This window comes from Giraffa tippelskirchi, chromosome 5 (genome assembly GCF_054371585.1).
Source record: "Giraffa tippelskirchi isolate mGirTip1 chromosome 5, T2T-mGirTip1v1.2.pri, whole genome shotgun sequence".
Taxonomy (NCBI): Eukaryota; Metazoa; Chordata; class Mammalia; order Artiodactyla; family Giraffidae; genus Giraffa; species Giraffa tippelskirchi.
The window spans coordinates 152,837,644-152,862,368 of record NC_137279.1 but is presented as its reverse complement, the minus strand read 5'-3'; the positions used below and the strand labels follow the sequence as shown (position 1 = coordinate 152,862,368).

At 42.6% G+C, this 24,725-nt stretch overlaps 1 protein-coding gene across 11 annotated transcripts in view; it reads right to left on the bottom strand.

Annotated features, from left to right (window-relative positions):
• Nucleotides 1-24,725, bottom strand: part of GNG12 (G protein subunit gamma 12) — a 147,068-nt gene that overhangs the window by 72,362 nt on the left and 49,981 nt on the right. For all 11 annotated transcript variants that reach the window (XM_081490707.1, XM_081490700.1, XM_081490709.1 and 8 more), the window contains exon 2: nucleotides 14,491-14,543. The gene's annotated coding sequence lies outside the window, so the exon portion shown is untranslated. The remainder of the gene's footprint in view (nucleotides 1-14,490; nucleotides 14,544-24,725) is intronic.

The following is a 24,725-nucleotide window of genomic DNA, read 5'->3' as shown; positions in this document are numbered from 1 at the left end:
GCTCAGCCTTGCAATTATCTGAATATCAAGGAATCATTAATGAATCAGGCTGTCTCAACGTTAGATTAATGGCAGTGGAAACAGGACAGATGGCCAGGAATAAAGAAAGGTAGGTAGGTGTGGGTGTGTGTATATGTGTGTGTGGGTGTGGGTGTGGGTGTGGGTGTAAGATGGCCAGGAATAAAGAAAGGTAGGTAGGTGTGTGTGTGTGTGATCTCCCCTCAAATAACTGGGGTGGTGGCTGAAACCATGGGCAAGGAAAGAAAAGCAACCAGCCTGTGCTATGGGTAAGGCTGGGTCAGGAGGAAGTCCAGCTCCCAGGCCCATTCCCTCCTCTGGGCTTTGTCACAGTGAGTCAAACAGCAAGAAAACTGGAGGAATCGCCCAGCAATTAATTCTGGGGCAAATATGTGTGTGTGTGAATGCGTGCTCTACCGTGTCCAGCTCTTTGCAACCCCCATGGACTGTAGCCCACCAGGCTCCCCTGTCCATGGGATTTTCTAGGTGAGAATACTGGAGTGGGTTGCCATTTCCTATGCCAGGGGATCTTCCTGACCCAGGGATCCAATCCACATTTCTTGCATCTCTTGCATTGGCAGGCAGATTCTTTATCACTGCGCCACCTGAGAAAATATAATCCCCACCTCAACCACTAAGCAATTCCTATTTGGTGCTTAGGACAATTGATTTCCATATACCTGGGGAAAAAGCAAACAGATGATACCACCAAAAAATTTTCTTTTCTTACATAAAACTTACATGAGGTAAAAAATTAGACAATATATATACAAATGTGATCAATAATCATTAGAAAACTCTATCAAATATTGAGAAAATTATAATAACCTATAAGATATGTGCACATGCTTTTCTTTTCACACCTTCCTTTTGAGGAAAAACAGCCCCAAGTAGGCAAGTAATTTGATGTATGAGTAATAAATAGTCTCTTACAATGCCAGGCCTCCAAATCTTAAGTGCATCTAAGGGTTTCTGAGAGCAAAGAAAGGAAAAAAAAAAAGACAACTATTAAAAGCATTATTAATATAAACACTATGGTTGTATCCTCCATTTGGGGGATGGAGATCCAGGACAATGGAGACGATAAACATTCACCAGGGACACAAACCACCACTTGGTGGACAAAGGACAGCAGATGAGATTCAATTATGAAGGCTCTTATTACCGAAGTTACAACAGAAGCTCAACAATCAGGTCAGTTCTGGTAATTAAATGCAGCCGAGTAATTTACAAAGGACTGAGAAAGGTTACAGGATAAAACCATATTTCAACATAAAATGACATATGTGGAAAGGTTTTTATATTTCAGCCATTATCCTTCTAAGTCTGTTCTGCATTTTACCTCTAAGAATATATAAAAAGGTGTAGGAAATAGTGAAATAACTATCACCAGTTAGCCCAAATGTGACTTTCTGGCATCTGTAAGAAGCAAGTATAAATGAACTGAGGCAAATAATTAAACTAGCAGGACTAAAGCAAAAGATATCAACGTGGGCAGCCATGAGCTGGAGTTTCCAAGTCAAGATCACTACTAGATATCCAGTTCGTGGTTGAAATTCTTATTTTCTGGTTGGTGTTAGGTCTCTGTCACAATCTCAAGGAGTAAAAGAAGCCCACAGACTGGTAAGGATTTGCTATAACCAGCACCGGTGGCAGAGTTATGGCAAAAAAGTCCACTGCAGTTTAATAGGTGTAACCCTTAAACCTAGTGGCATTTTAACTATTTTACTCTCTAGAGATATTTAAAAAAAAAAAAAAAAATCTACCCAAAGCTTAGAATAACTGTTTCAAGACAAAAAACCCATTCTCCAAACCTAGAGACCCAGCCCCTTTCAGGGTCCTAACTCACCACAGGCTGACATTTTCTTTCCAGATCATCAGCTATAACAATGTGCATGATAGCTCATTTTATACAGTTATCTACTTATCCACCAGGGGGCGAAGTTGGCCACTATTTGACTGAATGAGAAAATTATTTTCAAATTTGGATATCCTTTTGCACAGTGGTAGAAAGACATTCACATACAAAAAGGGCCTTTCCCCTCCTCTCTCTTCTTCCCAGTACATTTAGTCCTGCCTGGTTAGCAAAGCACTCCAGCCCTTGTGCAGACTAAGAGGAACAGGACATACATGATCACTGCTGAGAGTGAGCTAGCACACATGGTTAGCACAGTCCTGTAGGTTGGCTGGCCCCTTCTCCCAAAACCTGAGATCAGAGTTATGGTTTCGCCAAAGCTGAAACAGTTTCAAGGATATTCTCTCTCTTTGTTTTTAAAGGAGAATCTTCCACCAGGCTTAATTCAGCCAGCTGATGCCTCATGCAGGGCTGGCTCCCTCTTTCCTAGCTCCTTTCAGGGCCTTCCCAGCAACCACAAAGCCACAGGAGGGCCTGCCTTCCTGCAGGGATGGTGGGACCTTGCCACCCGCGGGAGAGTGTCTGGTGGCTAGGAAGAAACACAGACGGCAATCAGTGGCTGGGACTTCCTCCCCCTCACTCACAGGGTTAGGAGCTCCCAGTGGGAACTCAGGTCTGGCTGGGTCTAGCCACAGCAGAGGACACACAGGGGCAAAGCCTGCTCCTGCTTGCTTGCTAAGTTGCTTCAGTTGTGTCTGACTCTTTGTGACCCTGTGGACAGTAGCCCGGAGGCTCCTCTGTCCATGGCATTCTCCAGGCAAGAATATTGGAGGGGGTTGCCATTTCCTTTCCAGGGGATCTTCCTGACCCAGGGATCGAATCCACATCTCATTGACATGCAGGTTCTTTACCACTAGGGCCACCTGGGATGCCTGTTCCTGAGGGAGAAGCAAACTGGAGTTTCAGCATCTTGGTGAAGGCAAAACTGGGTGCAGGGAAAGACCCAGAGTGTGTGCTAGTTCTCTCAGGTCTGGGGACAGATCCAGTTTTTTGCGAATCCTGAGTCTTATACAATTTGGGAACCTCTTTAAGAAAAGAATGTGAAATTAGAAACAGCACATGCGCTACAGGACATCAGAAGGGGTCCTTGCAGTGAGAGATCTGTAGGCTTAAGCTTCATAATGCCAGCAGCTCTATCATGGGCCCTCCAAGTTGAGGTTATGTGGGCAGGGGGTTCCCGAGAGCCTTGTCCACAGAATGGCAACAGGAGATTTCTCTAAGGCCACATGGCTCAGCCCCTGCCTCAGGGAGTGGGTCACAGAGCTGGGCAAGGAAGAGCGGCAAGAGGTTCAGTTCTGCTCTCCGTTTATCCTGCCTGAGATGCACCATAAACACTCGTTGACCCACCAACCCAAGTGGCCCTGCTGCTTGGTCCTCTAACCATTCCTCCCCTCTCTCTCGAGCTTCCCGGTCACATTTAAAGTTTCCACATCAGGGAAGATCATTGAACTGAACTGTCTGATCAGGGAAGATCAGACAGAAAGATCACTGATCGCTGAACCATCTGCAGGGGCGAGTAAGACAGACCCAACCTATGAGCAGGTGACCTGATCACCTGAATCATTCCTTCATCAGTTCAGTTCAGTCGCTCAGCTGTGTCCGACTCTTTGCGACCCCATGAATTGCAGCACGCCAGGCCTCCCTGTCCATCACCAACTCCCGGAGTTCACCCAAACGCATGTCCATCGAGTCAGTGATGCCATCCAGCCATCTCATCCTCTGTCGTCCCCTTCTCCTCCTGCCCCCAATCCTTCCCAGCATCAGGGTCTTTTCCAATGAGTCAACTCTTCGCATGAGGTGGCCAAAGTATTGGAGTTTCAGCTTCAACATCAGTCCTTCCAATGAACACCCAGGGCTGATCTCCTTTAGGATGGACTGGTTGGATCTCCTTGCAGTCCAAGGGACTCTCAAGAGTCTTCTCCAACACCACAGCTCAAAAACATCAATTCTTTGGCACTCAGCTTTCTTCACCGTCCAACTCTCACATCCATACATGACTACTGGAAAAACCATAGCCTTGACTAGACACATCTTTGTTGGCAAAGTAATGTCTTTGCTTTTAAATATGCTGTCTAGGTTGGTCATAACTTTCCTTCCAAGGAGTAAGCGTCTTTTAATTTCATGGATACAATCACCATCTGCAGTGATTTTGGAGCCCCCCAAAATAAAGTCAGCCACTGTTTCCACTGTTTCCCCATCTATTTGCCATGAAGTGATGGGACCGGATGCCATGATCTTAGTTTTTCTGAATGTTGAGCTTTAAGCCAACTTTTTCACTCTCCTCTTTCACTTTCATCAAGACGCTTTTTTGTTCCTCTTCACTTTCTGCCATAAGGGTGGTGTCATCTGCATATCTGAGGTTATTGATATTTCTCCTGGCAATCTTGATTCCAGCTTGTGCTTTATCCAGCCCAGCGTTTCTCATGAGGTACTCTGCATATAAGTTAAATAAGCAGCGTGACAATATACAGCCTCGACATACTTCTTTTCCTATTTGGAACCAGTCTGTATCCTCCACTTATTAATGTCAAATTTAAGACTTAACGAGTGACTTGCCCATGTATTGCTGGAGAACTGATACTTTCTTCAAGGCTTTAAAATTTTTTTAGAAATCATCACAATAGTCAAATGCAAACAATGGTAATATTGTATTTGTTTAATATATACCAGGTGGCAAGCCATTGTGCTGAACTCATTACACGCATTGGTTTCTTTAATACAGCTCTCTTATAAGGCAACTGTCATTATCCCCATTTAACAGATAAGGAAACAGGCTTAAAGATACTAAATCACTGTGCTCAAAGCATGACAAGTGGCTGAGGAACGATCTGAAATCTAGTCTATCTGCTTATACTATGTTATTTCTACTGTGAAAAAAAAAAAGAAAACTATAGGCCAATATCACTGATGAACATAGATGCAAAAATCCTCAACAAAATCGTAGGAAACAGAATCCAACAATATATTACAAAGATCATACATCATGACCAAGTGGGCTTTATCCCAGGGATGCAAGGATTCTTCAATATCCGCAAATCAATCAATGTAATACACCACATAAACAAATTGAAAAATAAAAACCATATGATTATTTCAATAGATGCAGAGAAAGCCTTTGACAAAATTCAACATCAATTTATGATAAAAACCCTCCAAAAAGCAGGAATAGAAGGAACATACGCAACATAATAAAAGCTATATATGACAAACCCACGGCAAACATTATCCTAAATGGCGAAAAACTGAAAGCATTTCCCCTAAAACCAGGAACAAGACAAGGGTGCCCACTCTCACCACTACTATTCAACATAGTTTTGGAAGTTTTGGCCACAGCAATCAGAGCAGAAAAAGAAATAAAAGGAATCCAAATTGGAAAATAAGAAGTAAAACTCTCACTGTTTGCAGAAAACCCTAAAGACTCCACCAGAAAATTACTAGAGCTAATCAACGAATATAGTAAAGTTGCAGGATATAAAATTAACACACAGAAATCCCTTGCATTCCTATACACCAACAACGAGAAAACAGAAAGAGAAATTAGGGAAACAATTCCATTCATTATCGCAACGAAAAGAATAAAATACTTAGGAATATATCTACCTAAAGAAACAAAAGACCTATATATAGAAAACTATAAAACACTGGTGAAAGAAATCAAAGAGGACACAAATAGATGGAGAAATATACCGTGTTCATGGATCGGAAGAATCAATAGAGTGAAAATGAGTATACTACCCAAAGCAATCTATAGATTCAATGCAATCCCTATCAAGCTTCCAACGGTATTCTTCAGAGAACTGGAACAAATAATTTCACAATTTGTATGGAAACACAAAAAACCTCGAATAGCCAAAGCAATCTTGAGAAAGAAGAATGGAACTGGAGGAATCAACCTGCCTGACCTCAGGCTCTACTACAAAGCCACAGTCATCAAGACAGTATGGTACTGGCACAAGGACAGAAATATAGATCAATGGAACAAAATAGAAAGCCCAGAGATAAATCCACACACCTATGGACACCTTATCTTTGACAAAGGAGGCAAGAATATACAATGGAAAAAAGACAATCTCTTTAACAAGTGGTGCTGGGAAAACTGGTCAACCACTTGTAAAAGAATGAAACTAGAACACTTTCTAACACCATACACAAAAATAAACTCAAAATGGATTAAAGATCTAAACGTAAGACCAGAAACTATAAAACTCCTAGAGGAAAACATAGGCAAAACCCTCTCCGACATAAACCACAGCAGGATCCTCTATGACCCACCTCCCAGAATATTGGAAATAAAAGCAAAAAAAAAACAAATGGGACCTAATTAAACTTAAAAGCTTTTGCACAACAAAGGAAACTATAAGCAAGGTGAAAAGACAGCCCTCGGAATGGGAGAAAATAATAGCAAATGAAGCAACGGACAAACAATTAATCTCAAAAATATACAAGCAACTCCTGCAGCTCAATTCCAGAAAAATAAACGACCCAATCAAAAAGTGGGTCAAAGAACTAAACAGACACTTCTCCAAAGAAGACATACAGATGGCTAACAAACACATGAAAAGATGCTCAACATCACTCATTATCAGAGAAATGTAAAATATATAAATAGAAAGCTTGCTTTAGGTGACAGCCTGTTAGCTATTTTACATATCTAGATTTTTCAATGGCCCAATATACATATTCTTTCAGGCCAAGAGAAGAAGATTAGGTGAGCAGTGCTAGGCTAGATCAGCTGTGCCTTCTGGGTCTCTGTCTCCAATGTTATCTGGGGCAGGAGAGGGGACCCAAGGGCAGTGGATGGGGAGTGGAGGGGAGCTACAGCCCACCAGCTTTGTAGACAGCCATGAAAAGTAACATGAGGATGTAAACCAGGTTCACATCTGGATATGTAAAACTGAGACTGGCCAGGAAAACCAGTCCATCATGGAACAATCCAAAATGCATTTAATATTTTCTTAGGCTGTCATCCCCAAAGTGACTTCCTTCCCTTTAGCTGATTGAAGCATCTTGCTAGCACCTGTCACTTGCTCATCTAAGATGCTGCCCTCACCACGGGGTGGGAATCTAAACACAGAGTGACCTGCCTGCAGTGGGATCCACCATCACAGTGGCCCAAGTTGCTCATGATGCAGAAGGGCACTTGGAAGAGAGGCCCATCCACAGTGCTGAGGCTGGACAAGGCAGACCACCAGCTGAGTGCAAAGGACACTTAAACGTAAGAGAAAAACTGCAAAAAAAAAGTGGGGAAGGGTGTTTGGGAGGGCAGTAGGGCACATTCTGCAAGGCTTGTACGTGGAGAGTTCATAAACTGTGGATGGACCCCAATCAAGATGCCCCCGTGGAGCCCAACAGATCAGCTCTCAGATCAAGAGAAAGGATATTAGGGTCATGAGCATGAGAAATGCTGCTTGTGCAGAGCTTCCCGATGCTTGCTTTCTGTTGGGGTTCAGTCAAGTGCACTTTGGTGTGACAGTACGGGGAAAGGACCCAGAGATGAGGTCAGCGGCTTCCCGGTGGTCTTAGGGAATGGAGTGTGGGTGCAAGCCTGGCTGCCCCTTGAATCCCTGAGCCCAGGCAGATTTTCTCAGATGAGCATCATGCACACAGTTCCAATCCCATTAAAGGGAATGTTATGGGGACCCAGGCTCAGCTTCATGGGAGCAGCCTCTTTCCAACAACTCCAAGCATCTAAAAGTCAGAATGGGATGCTTGGGAGGGAGGGAAGTGGGAGGTTCCCATGCCTGGACAGCTTTCAAGCATAGGTTGAAGGACAGCTTTTAGGGCTGTTGCAGAAGAGTTCCCTGAACTGGGCCAACAGTTTATATAATAAGATGCTCAAGTGGAAGTTTCCATTGAGGCAACACAATTCAACAGATGGGAAATTCCAAAGCCAGGAGCCAGGCCATTACATGGAAATTTCTAAGAAGTTGACCTAGCTGGCTCAAAGGCCCACAAGGAGGATATAAACAGGTTCAGGACAGTGGAAAGTGATGGGGGATTTTGTGGGGCCAATTCCTTGCTAATGCTCTGATTCCCACCGTCCCTGAGGGGGGTGGGGTGGGAAGAGTACACTTTTCATCTGAAACCTGGAGACAAGAGTTTCAAAGGCAACATGTGGAGGCTTAATACATGTCTCCTTGAGCTTGGGGACTTGTACGCGAGACCCACCCGAGGAACCACAATGTGGGAGGGGGCTGAAGAGACACAAGGTGGCAGCGGAGAAGAAAGTGACTGCTCGCTCCCTCCCCTGATGGGAGGTTAAAGGGCACCAGGAATGTCAGCCTTGGTCTCCTGGAAACAGATTCTACCCACCAGGGCTTCACACTGAAGGTGAGTGAACCCCAAAAAGAGAGTCTGAATGGGAACCAGAAGGTGCTGGAGGATGGGAGCAGACAGCAGGAGAGGCACTGCCTGAATTCTGGGAGATCCAGATGGAGCGTGCTGGCAGGGGAGTCCTTCGGGGAGTCCCCGGGGCCACTTTAGAAGCAGCCAGAAGAGTGAGACAGTCCATCCACGCACCAGCCAGGCTCAGAGAACCCAGCACCAGGCCTGACAACAGTGGTCAGATAAGAACTCTACTTTCTCTCTGCCTCACCCGGGCAGGCCTGAGTGATGGGCAAGATTGAGGAAGTCTTCTCTTGGAGTGAAAAGTGACCATACACAGACTACAGTGAGCATTTTCAATTTCCATAAAGGATGGGTACTTATGTTTGTGTACGTGAGTGCCTGTGTGTCAGCTAAAGAAACCATAGGACTTTCAATGGCAGGATTGATGCTGAAGCTGAAGCCCCAATACTTTAGCCACCTGATGCAAAGAACTGACTCATTGGAAAAGACCCTGATGTTGGGAAAGATTGAGGGCAAGAGGAGAAGGGGGCGACAGAGGATGAGATGGTTGGATGGCATCACCGACTCAATAGACGTTGAGTTTGAGCAAGCTCCAGGAGTTGGTGATGGACAGGGAAGCCTGGTGTGCTGCAGTCCATGGGGTTGCAAAGAGTCGGACACGAATTAAGGACTGAATGTAGGAATCTTTGTTACCTAAGAGTAACCAGAAACATCACAGGCCTGATCAAGTTCTCATCAGGAAACAGAAACACATCTCAGTGAAATCAACTTTAAAGGCACAGTGAGAGACAAGAATAAAGCTATGTCTTAATTATGTTTCACAAGCTGTGTTGTGCTACGTCTTAGTCACAGCTAACCTCTGCATCGCTACCTGTGTGCCAGGCAGTGGGATGAGGATTTTATAGATGTGACCTCATCCAGGGCCCCAGCAGCGCTGTGGGGCAGGCATTATCACCTGCGTTGACAGAAAAGGAAACTGTGGCTCAGAGAGGTGAGGCAACTTTCCCCGAGTCACACAGGCAGGTGAGCAGAGTAGTAGCTTGGACTCAACCTCAAGTCTCACATGGAACCCTGGACTCTGCGCTCCTAGACGAATGGTTCTCAGCAGCCAGTGGTGACTGAAACACGACAGGGTCAAGGGACCTTCCCATCCTTTACTCTCAGGAGTCCCTGAGCTAGAAAAATAGAGAGCTGAGTTTAAAAACCACTGAACTGCATGATCTCAGCAGTCTCCTCCAATTCTGGGATTCTAGGATTCTATCATCTGTGGGTGTGGCATGGAGAGAGGCAGACCCCCACAAGAGGACATGGGGAAGAGAGACAGCCGGAAGGAGCTGGTTCCAGCAGGTGGTACTATAACACACCCGAGGTTCACAGAGTTACAGTCACATGCATAAATACACAGTTCAGAAAACGCACGTAAAGCACTTAGCATGGGGTGAGCACCAGAGTAAGTATTAGGTAAGTGGCAACTACGACTGTGATAAGTTTACATACATTCCTAAAAACCTCAACGTGCAATTTGATGCAACATACTCAGCCACTGACATCACCGTGTCTGCTCCATAAGGAGCTGTGTTTATCATGGACGCTAAACTCTACTAGTTTAGCCAAGAAAAGAAACGAACGCATAGGATTAAGCTAGCCAAATCTAAAGCAATTCAAGTAAGTCTGAAGTACTGGCTCTTAAGCAGTAGGGAGCTGGGGAGGCCCACAAAAAAAAAAATGAAGGAAGCATGATCCTTTTCTCCAGTTAAAAAAAAAAAAATACCACACACCATTTTGCAAATAATTATAGAAGCCCATTCACTGATTCATTCAATGGATTACAGATCCACTGAAGCCCATTGTCTTCAGGTTAATAATCTAGATCTGGGGGATGCAACATGAGGTCTGCAGGCCAAGAGCTGTCTACCTGACCCCACAGTGGGGACACCCACCCTCTTCCTCTCTGTATGCTCATTGTTGCTAGTCTCCATCATGATACCAAACTTGGAATAGGTAGTCAATGTAACTGAAGCCAAATCTACTTTTTAACCTTTCAAGTTTAATGGATCCCCCATTAAGAATTTCTAAATCAGTACACTCTTGGTACCTAAAAATTTTATTTGCTTGGCATGTTCTTTCGTTCTTCTGGAAACAAAAACAAAAACAAAAATTCCTCATTCCTCCTTTTTTCCTAAGGACCCTATTCATGTGATTCTGGTGGGATTCATCCTTTCTTGGGGAACACATGAACAAGCCCTGGCCAAACAGATGCTGCTTACTGTCTACTGCCTATTCCTGGGATTGAGGCAAGGAATCCAAGCAGAGCCAAATCTCTTTGGTAATACTAATAGAACAAAGGCAAAAGAGGCACTATTTGCTGAGATCCACAGCTGTGAAGATGATGGAAATGTAATGCTAGTGTCTACCTCTGCAATGTACTGAAGGGGATCTTGCCTGAGAATGAAGCTCACTGAGTTAAGCAGAGCCAAGAGATGAAGAGAGTGAAGGATAACAGCCTGATCATTTTTTTTGAACCCATGCATACACCCATGCCCGAAGTTCATGCCAGCATGGACATTTTAGTCGTCAAGTCATGACACCAGTTTACATTGGATTTCTGTTCCTTGCAACCAAAATAACTCTAAGAAAACTGATCTAAAGAAAAACAAAGCCCAAAAGGAAATTCCCATTTGTGGGCAGTCCTCATGGAATTTTGAGCTCCTCTCTGACAAATTTTTTTCATCTTATACACATTACTCTCACATCACCCTCTGTTTCTGCTGCTTCATCTTACCAGTGCTGCCAACCAATCAGACCCATTACTCTTGCAAAAATTTATTAAAGTTATAGTTGGGAAGAGGAAAATTAGAAGTAGACAATATAGAGCTCAGTTTATAGTTTGCTGCCATCCAACACATCCTTGGAGCCCACTAATCATATTCCAATAAGCTTCTCAAACTGCCCCGGTTTCCCCCAAAGGTACAGAACACCCTGGTATCTAAGATGACATAGAGCCACGGGGCTCAAAACGGAAGGAGCCACATGGAGCAAGGACAGTGGGCTGCACAGGTCACAGTGGACAGGGTCCACATAAATTCTGTGTATCAAAAAGCCACTCTGCAGACTGAGTCAGGGCATAGCATGATTTGGAGTTGGGAGAAATAACATTCACTGAGTACTTCCCAGGAAGTTGTTTATTATTCTTTCAGAATTGGGATGGTAAGGAGATTGCAATGCATGTGCCAAGTCCGGTCCACAGCCAACTGTCCAGGCTCAGCATCAAGAAGCGTGACAGTCTCAGACGTGCATCACGGGGGAGGGAGTGGGGATGAATGTATGCACTTGTTTTCCAGTGGAAAATACTACCTTTTATACTTGGATGAAGCAAGGCCAGCAGAGAAATGCATACCCAGATGGAAAGCAAACTTCTTAGGCTGCACTTGGGTGTCAACACTGCAGGTCTACACAGAGGGTGGTCCTTATTAATGTCGTTCCTATAGGGATGTTGTTCGCTACCTTCCGTGGCATCCCCTTCATGAACACCGGGGGAAAATTACTCCAAGTCTCAAAAGAATCACAATTAACCTTGCTTCTTCTGAGTAACTAGGGTGCTTTTATACTCAAGCCACCAAGAACTCTTAACTGAGTATGCTTTCCTAGTACTGACTTATCAGGAGCTCAGAGGCAAGACCCTGAGACCTGCTAGTGCGTGTATAGGCTTCTCACTTAAGAACTGGGTGCCTAACCTTATCTCTGACTTCACCTTACTTTTCCTTCCCCACAAGTTTCCTCTCTTCCTTCTTTTTCTGGATCTTATTATATGTGTATTTAGAAGTCACCTCAAAAATCTTTGAAAGACAGGCACATATACTAGATCAACAGCAATCAAAATAATGTGTAAGAAGTCGGATGGTGAACAGAGGACAATTTTACAAATGCTGCCTGTTCTGACAGCCAGTATGGGGAAGTTCCAAGGGAGCAGGGTGAGAAGGTGGTGGCCTTGGACCCAGAATAGCCCTGGGCCAAACTGTCAGGTCAGCAAATGTCTCAGACAACCCCCCACTCTCCCACCCTCCTGCAAACCTCTCCCCATCCCCACTTCATCCTTCCTTGGGCAACGGGGTACCCTCTTACCATTCCTACACATCCCACATCTTTCATTAATACTGCTGGTTGCCCTCCCTTCCCCAACTTCTCCCACCAATCAAAGTAGCTGACACCTCTATAGGACCTTGTACTTGACAATGATAAGTTGTCAATGGCTGACAGCAGCTTCACCACCTATTTCTCTCAGGAATGAAGAGGAAGAAATCAAAGGACTAAATCACTAATAGTGGAACAGATTGGAATTATGATACAGATGCAACTGAGACAATCTTCTTGTAAATTTCAAATAATTCTATGTAAAGCAGTTAGCAAAGTGCCTAGCACACAGTCTGCATTCAATAAACAGTAGATGCTAACTATGACTATTGCTACTGTAATTATTAATCTTTCTACCACTGGATATTCATTGTCCATTCCTCAGTCACTACCATGATTACCACCAGGAGGGAACTGCTCCTTTCAAAATCACTGGCGAGTCACAGTTTCATAATCGGTTAATACATTTTAATTACATTTTATGATTTATAAAGCACTTGCACATACATCACTCTTTTTTTACCTTCTGGACAGTCATCAAGTGAAATATTATTTCAACTGGTTGCTGCTGGAGAAATGCCAGAGAGGCTAGAAAAAAAAGGAATAGCGGGAGAGGACAGGGCCAGATAATGGAAGCAGGGAAACTAGAGAGAAGTCTAGACTGGTATGGTGGATGACATGGGGGCAGTGACAGCTTCTGAGCAAAAGAGTAACAACCTGAAAGTTGAACTGAAGGATGACTAGTGTGGCGGTTCTATATCGTGATGCAAGGATGGGAGTGGAGATCTGGTATCAGCAAGACCACCCAGGATCCTGCTGAACTGACCCAGATACCAGATGGCAAATCACAAAGCCAGGGTGAGGGGATGGGCTATGAGATGGCAGCCTGTCCTGAGCGCTCTCACTCTCCAGGTGATTTTCATTCCATCACAGATGTTTCCATAAATACTGTAGGGTGGACTATAAAAATGGCCACAGATCTTCCCCTCTGTGTCCTTCCTGCAATGTAATTCTGCAGCTCTTCTCACCAAGAGAATCTAGTCCTGTACCTTTTGAATCTAGGATAGCCCCAGAGCTTGTTTTAGCCAACAGAATGTGGTAGAGGCAATGTGGTGGCAGTTCTGAGCCTCAGCTTCGACACTTCTGTTGTCTCTCTTGGTACTCTGCCCAAACGCCAGGCCCTCAAGCTCAGGGTAGCCTGCAGAACACTGAGACACATGTCTCAGTCACTGTCCTCACTCTAGCCGATAGCCAGGTGACCCCCAGCCTAGCTGACCTGGATCTGCAGTTAACCGAAGACACGTGAATGGTCCCAGCTGAAATCTAAAGAATCACACACCTAGGCCCAGATTAAATTGCCAACAGAATTATGGTACAAAAAAAACAGATTGCTATTTTGAGTCAGTAAATTTTGGCTTACATTTCTGGCAGTAAATTTTGGGGGAGGTGTGTTATGCAGCAAAAGCTAACTGAAATACTCCGCAAATAACAGTAAACACCACATATCAGGGAGAGGTGCCACATGAAGCCTCAGAAGCTTTTTTCACTTAAGTACATTACTTTCCTTGGTCTAAAGGAAGTTTTCTACCACTAGAGAACTGCTATCTTGTGACAATCACACTTAGGCTTAAGGAGAGATGGGAGGAAAATATACAGCAATAAGAAAGCTAATAAGTTACAGCTATGAGCCAATTTTCATTATAACACGCTGCAAGGGACTGTCTGAATTCCTTGGCTGAAGTAATACTTTGTTGTTTTGGATACTGTTCGAAACAAGCAGACCATCAACAGGGGCCTGGAAATAGTTTCATTACAAAAAAAGTTTTTATTTTAATAGTATTTGGCATGTAATCCTAGATCTTTTCCCTGACCATGTTCTTAGCAAAAGAACATGGATTGATTTTTTTTTTTTTAGGGCCCAGAAACATTGTAAATCATTTCAGAGGGGAAAAAAAAACATGAATAAATAGACATCTAATCATAGTACCAGCAAGGATGCATTTAACTTAGCAGTGTGAATATCATTTCAAAAATAATGTCAAATGGTCACTTTGCTTTAAAAATGAAAGAGCACTTACCAGTAAGACTCTGTGTGGCCCCCCGTCACCAGGTTTTAGGTGATGGAATGAATCTGAAATAGAATGAAACAAGCATCCCGTAAGAAAATCACATTTGGAAAGGGTGTGCCTTCGATCCTAGCGACTGCCATCCTGGTGAGTATTTATTCTTTTAAAGATTAACAAAGCTTTTTCTGGCTCCTGATGGAATAGGGCGAGTTTTTCGCCTACATATTTCAACTTCCTCAACAGAGCGCATTCCCTCATCTCCTTCAGGGAGTTTGGAAAGTCTGAAGCCAGTATAACTATAAATGGTAGTGTTTTCATCCAAACCCCTCCAACTCGGCAGAAGCCTCCCTGGTTGCTGCTCTTGCCTTGGCCCTTCCACTCCCTTCTGCAAGGACCATGCCCTGACTTCCTTTATGGAACCAATGAAAAAACAGATGGTCCAGCATAACCTGAAGGGCAATGGGAGGAGTACACAAGGCTTTCCAACAGAGGTCACCTGTTCTCAGATAATCACAATCTTTTCTTTTACTGATAATGGTGAGTCTAAAGCCCTGCTGTTCAACAGTAATATAACACAAGCCACACTGATAACTCTAAATTTTCTAGTGTGTGTGCTATGTCGCTTGAGTCATTGTGACTCCATGGACTGTAACCCACTAGGCTCCCCTGTTCATGGAATTCTCTAGGCAAGAATACTGGAGTGGGTTGCCATTTCCTCCTCCAGGGGATCTTCCCAACCCAGGGATCAAACCCACATCTCTTATATCTCCTGCATTGGCAGCAGGTTCTTTACCACTAGCATCACCTAGGAAGCCCAAATTCTTTCTAGTAGCTACATTAAAAAAGCAAAAATAAGGACAATCTTAACATTTATTTAACTGAACTTATTCAGAATATTATCATTTCAACATATATAAAATGTTGAATAATATAAAAAAAACGACTGCAATGTTTTGCATTTTTGTGTGTGTGTCATCCTAAATCTTCAAGACCCAGTGCATTTCAACTCAGGCTGGCAGCAGTCCAAGCAGTCAACAGTCACAGCACCTAGTGGCTTCCACAGCAGACAGCACAGGTCTAGGCAATCTATGCTTGACCTTCAGGTAGATACTGGCAAGGCTCCAAAGTGACTGAAATTCATGGAGAGATTTTGTTCATCTAGTCTCCTGCTCTTAGGAATCCATCATTAATTACCCCATTCCAGAATGTCATTTAGCATATATAATAACATAATAATAGCAGATACTGGGTTGCCCAAAACATTCATTAGGGTTTTCCATGCAATGCTATGGAAAAAGCTGAACGAGTTTATTGGCCAACCCAATACAGCACTCACTGTGTGCCCTTGGCAAGCTCCCTTGTTAGTTTAATGAACCCTCACAATAACTTCATGTTGTTGTTCAGTCGCAAAGCCATGTCTGACTCTTTGCAACCCCATGGCCTGCAGCATGCCAGGCTTCCCTGTCCTTCACTATCTCCTGGAATTGGCTCAAACTCATCCATTGAGTCAGTGATGCTATCCAATCATCTCATCCTCTGTCGCCCCCTTCTTCTCTTGCCTTCAATCTTTCCCAGCATCATGGTCTTTTGTAATGAGGAAACTGAGGCACGGAGAGGTTAATAAGATAGTAAAAGAGCTGGGATTCTAATCTATTTAGCTGGCCTCCAGAGCCCATGCCTGTAGCCACTATACTCTCAAGTTAAATTTGAACGGCTCAAAATAAGATATTAATAATTACTTTCAGTTTTAATTTTAACCATCAAGTGATCCAAGGCTGATCCCATGACACATGGTCAGATAATAGCAGTGATGGCAGACAGAGGAGTTATGGGATATGCTAGCAAATTAAATTTAAAATAATTTGGGGTGGGAATACAAAAACCACAGGCAAGCTTGGGGTCAAAAAGACTGCCTTGCATCCAAGGGGTCTGTTTGGATGATCAAGATGGGGATTCAGGGGGAGGGCAATGTGGGGTATCTGGAAAATTGTATCTTTGTGATTTTTCTGAGGGAACAGTCAGTCTATCACTTTCATGTGACTCTCAAATGAGTCTGTAAGACAGACATCTCTGTGTCTGTCCTAGCAGGGGTAGGAGGAAGAAAGGAACTAGGTAAACACATTATTTCACTTGATTAATCTGTGTCCTTCTCCAGTGGACCTCATTTTGTGAGGTCCACTGGAGAAGGGAATGGCAAACCACTTCGGTATTCTTGCCTTGAGAACCCCATGAACAGTATGAAAAGGCAAAAAGATAGGACACTGAAAGATGAACTCCTCAGATTGGCAGGTGCCCAATATGCTACCGGGGATCAGTGGAGAAATAACTCCATAAAGAATGATGGGATGGAGCCAAAGCAAAAACACCACCCAGTTGTGCATGTGACTGGTGATGGAAGCAAGGTCCGATGCTGTAAAGAGCAATATTGCATAGGAAGTGGGAATGTTAGGTCCATGAATTAAGGCAAATTGGAAGTGGTCAAACAGGAGACGGCAAGAGTGAATGTCAACACTTTAGGAATCAGCAAACTAAAATGGACTGGAATGAGTGAATTTAACTCAGATGACCATTATATCTACTACTGTGGGCAAGAATCCCTTAGAAGAAATGGAGTAGCCATCATAGTCAATAAAAGGGTTTGGTACTTGGATGCAATCTCAAAAATGACAGAAGGATCTGTGTTCATTTCCAAGGCAAACCATTCAGTATCACAGCAATCCAAGTCTATGCCCCGACCAGTAATGCTGAAGAAGCTGAAGTTGAACGGTCCTATGAAGACCTACAAGACCTTCTATAAATAACACCCCAAAAAGATGTCCTTTTCATTATAGGGGACTGGAATGCAAAAGTAGGAAGTCAAGAAACACCTAGAGTAACAGGCAAATTTGGCCTTGGAGTACAGAATGAAGCAGGGCAAAGGTTAATAGAGTTTTGGCAAGAGAATGCACTGTCATAGCAAACACCCTCTTCCAACAACACAAGAGAAGACGCTATACATGAACGTCACCAGATGGTCAACACTGAAATCAGACTGATTATATTCTTTGCTGCCAAAGATGGAGAAGCTCTATACAGTCAGCAAAAACAGGACCGGGAGCTGACTGCCACTCAGATCATGAACTCCTTATTGCCAAATTCAGACTTAAATTGAAGAAAGTAGGGAAAAATCACTAGGTTTATGACCTAAACCAAATCCCTTACAATTATACAGTGGAAGTGAGAAATAGATTCAAGGGACTAGATCTGATAGACAGAGTGCCTGAGGAACTATGGACGGAGGTTCGTGACACTATACAGGAGAAAGGGATCAAGACCACATCCAAGAAAAAGAAATGCAAAAAAGCAAAATGGTTGTCTGAGGAGGTCTTACAAATAGTGGTGAAAAGAAGAGAATCAAAAGGCAAAGGAGAAAAGGAAAGCTATACCCATTTGAATGCAGAGTTCCAAAGAACAGCAAGGAGAGATAAAGCCTTCCTCAGTGATCAATGCAAAGAAATAGAGGAAAATAATAGAATGGGAAAGACTAGAGATCTCTTGAAGAAAATTAGAGATACCAAGGGAATATTTCAAGCAAAGATGGGCATAATTAAGGACAGAAATGGTATGGACCAAACAGAAGAAGAAGATATTAAGAAGAGGTGGCAAGAATACACAGAAGAACTGTACAGAAAAGATCTTCATGACCCAGATAATCACAATGGTGTGATCACTCACCTAGAGCCATACATCCTGGAATGTGAAGTCAAGTAGGTCTTAGGAAGCATCACTACGAACAAAGCTAGTGGAGGTGATGGAATTCCAGTTGAGCTATTTCAAATCCTAAAAGATGAGGCTGTGAAAGTGCTGCACTCAATATGCCAGCAAGTTTGGAAAACTCAGCAGTGGCCACAGGACTGGAAAAGGTCAGTTTTCATTCCAATCCCAAAGAAAGGCAATGCCAAAGAATGCTCAAACCTCAACATTAGTAAAGTAATGCTCAAAATTCTCCAAGCTAGGTTTCAACAATACTTGAACCATGAACTTCCAGATGTTCAAGCTGGTTTTGGAAAAGGCAGAGGAACTAAAGATCAAATTGCCAATATCCGCTGGATCATCAAAAAAGCAAGAGAGTTCCAGAAAACCATCTATTTCTGCTTTATTGACTATGCCAAAGCCTTTGACTGTGTGGATCACAATAAACTGTGGAAGATTCTTAAAGAGATGCAAATAGCAGACCACCTGACCTGCCTCTTGAGAAACCTGTATGCAGGTCAGGAAGCAACAGTTAGAACTGGACATGGAACAACAGACTGGTTCCAAATAGGAAAAGGAGTACATCAAGACTGTATATTGTCATCCTGCTTATTTAACTTATATGCAGAGTACATCATGAGAAACGCTGGGCTGGATAAAGCACAAGCTGGAATCAAGATTGCTGGGAGAAATATCAATAACCTCAGATATGCAGATGACACCACCCTCATGGCAGAAAGTGAAGAAGAACCAAATAGCCTCTTGATGAAAGTGAAAGAGGAGAGTGAAAAAGTTGGCTTAAAGCTCAACGTTCAGAAAACTAAGATCATGGCATCCAGTGCCATCACTTCATGGCAAATAGATGGGGAAACAGTGGAAACAGTGACAGACTTTATTTTTTGGGCTCCAAAATCACTGCAGATGGTGACTGCAGCCATGAAATTAAAAGACGCTTACTCCTTGGAAGGAAAGTTATGACCAATCTAGACAGCATATTAAAAAGCAGAGATATAACTCTGTCAACAAAGGTCCGTCTCTTCAGGGCTATAGTTTTTCCAGTAGTCATGTATGGATGTGAGAGTTGGACTATAAAGAAGGCTGAGCTCCAAGGAATTGACGCTTTTGAACTGTGGTGTTGGAGAAGACTCTTGAGAGTCCCTTGGACTGCAAGATCCAATCAGTCGATCCTAAAGGAGATCAGTCCTGGGTGTTCATCAGAAGGACTGATGTTGAAGCTGAAATTCCAATACTTTGGCCACCTGATGCAAAGAACTGACTCATGTGAAAAGACCCTGATGTTGGGGAAGATTGAAGGTGGGAGGAGAAGGGGACAACAGAGGATGAGATGGTTGGATGGCGTCATCGACTCAATGGACATGAGTTTGAGTAAACTCCAGGAGTTAGTGATGGACAGTGAGGCCTGGTGTGCTGCAGTCCATGGGGTCGCAAAGAGTTGGACACGATTGAGCAACTGAAGTGAATTGAATCTGTGCCCCCTTCCTTCCCCCCGCCCCACACACAAAGAAATTATAACTAGTGAGCAAAATCAGATCTACACACACAGAGTCTTCGCCATTGTACTACCAGGGAAGTCCCTCTGGCGACCATCTTGTCCTTTACCCACACAAACCTATTTATAGGTCCCTAAATACTACCCCCTCCCACTTCTCTGCATCTTTGCCAAAGACTGTGTTCTTTTTGTCAAGAATGTCCTTTCCCTGCAGCATCTGCCTGCCTTCAAGTCTTAGTCAAAAAAATCAAAACTTCTGGGGAGCCTGTGTGAACTCCCTTGGCTAGTGTAGGGACAACTTCTCAGCAGTAAAAGCAGTAAAGCATTATTCACTGAATTCAACCAATAATCATGTACCATTACTACAGATAGTAATAAAAGCTGATCTTTACGGAGCTACATGCCAGGCACTATTTCAAGTGCTTTACGTGCTCCTTTAATCATCTGAGTAACCTCATGAAATGGGTTATTTTATTACCCCATTTAGCAGGTAAGCACACTGAGGCACAGAGGTCAAGTTAGTGGCCTAAGGTCACACAGTTTACAAATGGCAGAGACAGACTGTGAACCCAGACAGCTTGGTTCCAGAGCCTATATTCTTTTTTTTTGAAGTATATTTGATTTACAGTGTTGTGTTAGTTTCAGGTGTACAGCAAAATGATTCAGGTGTATATTCAAAATGATTCTTTATACATTTTATAAATGTATAAAGAATATAAATTTACATATATACACATTTTAAAATACTTTTCCATTATAGGTTATTACAAGATACTGACTCTAGTTCTCTGTGCTATACAGTAGGTTCTTGTTTATCTATTTTATATACGTGGTATGTATTGTTAATTCCAATCTCAACTATCCCCTCCCCACCATTTTCCCTTTGGTAACCATAAGTTTGTTTTCCGATCCTGAGCCTGCACTCTTAAGGCTGCACCATGCTTGCCTCTCACTATGTTCCCCTGCCTTCTACTCTCATTGCTCCTGTACTTCTCTCTGCTAATCCAAGTGGCTCCTGTGTTTCAGTTTTTCATTTACTGGCCTCTTTGCTACCTTGTTTGCAGAATCTCTGGAGGAAGAGAATGTGTCCAACTCATCCTTGTCTTTCTAGGACCTTGCAAGGTGTTTGGTATACAGCAGATGCTCCATAAAGGCACACACACGAAAACACTGGCACAGAACTGGAAGGACAGGGAATTTGGGCTATAAACTTGGGCGTAATAGAAGCACACAGGGAGAAAAGTCTCCAAATACACACTCAAATAAAGCAAGCTTTAACTTCATCTTTTAAATTTAGCCCGTACTGAGAGCATAGTCATTTCCTAGGCCTGTTTAATACCAGAGGGAACAGAAGCAACTCAGATCTTGGCTGACTTGACTATACTCCCAAGTTCATTGGTTTCATTTCACTTTTGCACATGGATTTAAGTAATAATATGCCCTCTAAAAAGCTTTGGCTGGCCATCATAAAGAAATGCCAGAAAAGATATTTTCCTTTAAAAAAGGCAATATTCAAGCAAAAAAGGATACAAAACTCTATTTATTAAAGGTTTCCTTGGTTTCAAATAATTGGCTATAAGTATATTCCAAATATATTTTTCTAAAAAATAACAGCCTCATGTTGAAAAACCTCCTATAGCTGTTCAGACATGGCTGTGCCATTTTCTACCCTAGAATTTCATAATATGTTTCTTTCCATCAATATCTAAACTTTCCTTGGATGGATATAAAAGTCCCTGTAGAAGGACACTCTCCTCTTTAAATAACAATAGGAAAGACAAAAACTTCACCATCTGGGACGTACATAGACTTCTAGAGAACAAAAGAGTTTCTTTTGGCTCACATCAGAGATTGCATCAAGACTTTGGCCCAGCCTATCCACTAAGAGATAAATATTAATACAATTAGCCATAATACCCACCCTCCCTACTTGCATCCAGAATGTAAAAGAAACCATCAACTTCTCATGAATATGGATGTCAGCATCCTCTCAGAAATTAACAAGCAAATTATAAATCTTCATTTTTGATTCTTGCTATCTCATCTCCTTCCACGATAAACAGTAATTTAATTATTCTTGAGAGGTTTACAGAGTGCAAATTAAGGGCCAGACACAGTTGCTGGTGCTGGAGATACAGCTGTAAATGAGTTAATAGGGTTCCTGACATAGGGGTCCTTATATTGCAATCAGTCAGTCAGTCAGTTCAGTCACTCAGTTGTGTCCGACTCTTTGCGACCCCATGGACTGCAGCATGCCAGGCCTCCCTGTCCATCACCAACTCCCGGAGTTTATGCAAACTCCTGTCCATTGAGTCGGTGATGCCATCCAACCATCTCATCCTCTGTCATCCCCTTTTCCTCCCACCTTCAATCTTTCCCAGCATCAGGGTCTTTTCAAATGAGTCAGCTCTTCGCATCAGGTGGCCAAAGTATTGGAGTTTCAGCTTCAACATCAGTCCTTCCAATGAATATTCAGGACTGATTCCCTATATTGCAATAGGAGACAGAAAGTAAGTGTACAAACAAAAAAAGAAGTTCCAACAGTGATAAATTCTACAAATGCTTTCATACAAGCACGGAGTGATGCAACCCAATGAAAAGCTTAACAATGTCTCTTTGGAAGCTGTATGGAGGAGTCTAGAAAAGGCAATAGTGAACGAATATATCAGTGGTAACCAATTCTGAGGTCACTAAATTGTGTAGAAGAGGCATGATGGTACCTTGGTCTAGGGTGGTTGCAGCAGAGATGGAGAGAAACAGATGGATTCAGTACAGGTTCTGGAGGTAAAACAGCTAGGACCTGCTGATAAAGTGGGTACAGGAGATGAGGGAGAGGAAGGGGCTGAGATGATACACAGGTTTCGGTTTAAGCAACTAGGTTGATGATGGCTTTATTGGGGGAGAAACGGGTTGAGGGAGGAAGGAAAATCAAGAATTCTGATTTGACCTCGTTCATTTGAAGACATCTAAGTGAAGATGGCAAGAAAGTATTGAAAAGTCTAGTACTGTGTTGTCCAATACTAAAGCTATTAGTACATGTGGGGATTTAAATTTAAATAAACACAGTTAAAAACTCATTTCCCCAGTTGGATGAGCCACAGTCAAGTGATCAGGCAGACACAGAAGCAGCTACTGTCCTGAACAGCACAGGTGTAGAATGTTTCAATCACCATAAAAAGTTCTATCGGGCAGGACTTGTCTAGAATGAACATGATAACTTGCTAGACTCCTTTCATTATTATAAAGCTTACTGCAACTACAAAATATAAAATTACAATCCTCGGAGACCTTTAGCTTTAAATGGCAATTGGATTCCGATCTGTCTGAAAGTATTTGTTTCTAATTCTCAAGAAAAATAACACAATATAGGCACAGTGGGAGAATGAACACCAGGTTTATAAACCTGGCTTCCGGTTGTCTTCACTGCCAATGATTTCCAGCAAAATCACTAAACGTCTATGTGCCTCAATTTCCCCTACAAAACAGTGCATGATCTGGAATGGACTATATTGAGAAGTATGTTGGAGAATGTTTCCACCTCTGCAGACAGCCCCATTGTTCTCTGGTCATACCTATTACGTTTTCTCTTGCAAATACTGACGTGATGTTATCTCAGATGGCAAAACAGATATAAAAGGGCCTTTGAAGCACATAAAAGACCCTACCGTAGCATAAAAGGTACATGTTTCATAAGAGCAAGACAGAGCAAAAAGAAATATACCCCATGCCTTGAGTCTGCCACAGAAAGTTGTGTGTTTTGGGATGTTGGCAGGGTTACTGACTTGATAAAGTAATGCCATATGTGTTAGGGTATCGTGAACCAAGTGTTGATCCCCAAAGGTAAAAGACAGTAGACAGTCACCAAAATGGTGACATTTTCCTTTCTTGTGCAAAGTTTTTGTCCCAGGGAAGGGCACACCTGGAGTGGGTTAGCTGGCCTACTTTAGCCAAATGGTGCCCCTCCATTTTCCCCACCTCAGGATTATCTCCTGGCCAGAACTGGTCTGGGCTGTTCACTGGGAGAAACTTTTGTATTTCGTCATTGCTCTGAATCTGCGTAGAGTTTCTAGTGACTTAAAAAAATTTTCTGAAGACCTGGTGGTATATATCCTCAACTAATTGGTGGATAGGTTTGGGGAAAGTGTTCTCATAATGCCAGTAAGAAATTGTAAAAAATATATATATACATTGTCAAACTTTAAGAGAATATATTAAAACAATTAATTATGAAATGTTACACTGCACATAATTTTTTTCTCCTTTTCTACTGGAGGGCAATGACAATTTTTTGTTAGTTTGTTTCTCCCAATGGCAGTTTTTTTTTTAAAGGATAGCATTCTTTGGAACTACCCAGATTTCTACCATCCTAGAGCTACAATTTATTTTTGCCTGTAACCCTTGATAGACAGACGTGCTATATGACTATGCCCACAGTTTGGCCATAGTCTATTGGCAGCAAGGCTTTCAAGTTTGACAGATCTAGGTTTGAGCGCAGGCTCTTCAGCTATTGTGAGTCCTGAGACAAAACACCCCTAAGCCTCAATTGCCTAACATGTAAAGTAGGACTAATGTGCCTTTTGCATATTGTTGCTCTGAGGGGAGAAAAAAAGGGAGGACATGAAGAGCCATCAGAAAAAAAACCCATATATAACAGCTGTTATTTTCTTTTTCCATTTAACTTTCAATTTCAAATCTTTTTTTGTATGTTTCTATCCACATTCATAATGACTGCTGTAGGGACCTAAATCTCTCCCCTAATGCTGGATATTTAAATTATTGCCAGTTTTTATTACTATAAATAAGATTACACTGGAAACCTTCATGCTTCTGCTTTTTTCATCCCTTTAACTTGTTTCCCTAGCTTCCCTAAATTCCTAACAGTACAATTCATAGGTTTTGCTTTTAAAGGGGCTTTTTAATTAATATATGATAATATCATCAACAAAATAACCGAGAATTTCTGAACTGACATTTTATAAATATTTTATACATAAAATGGTATTCC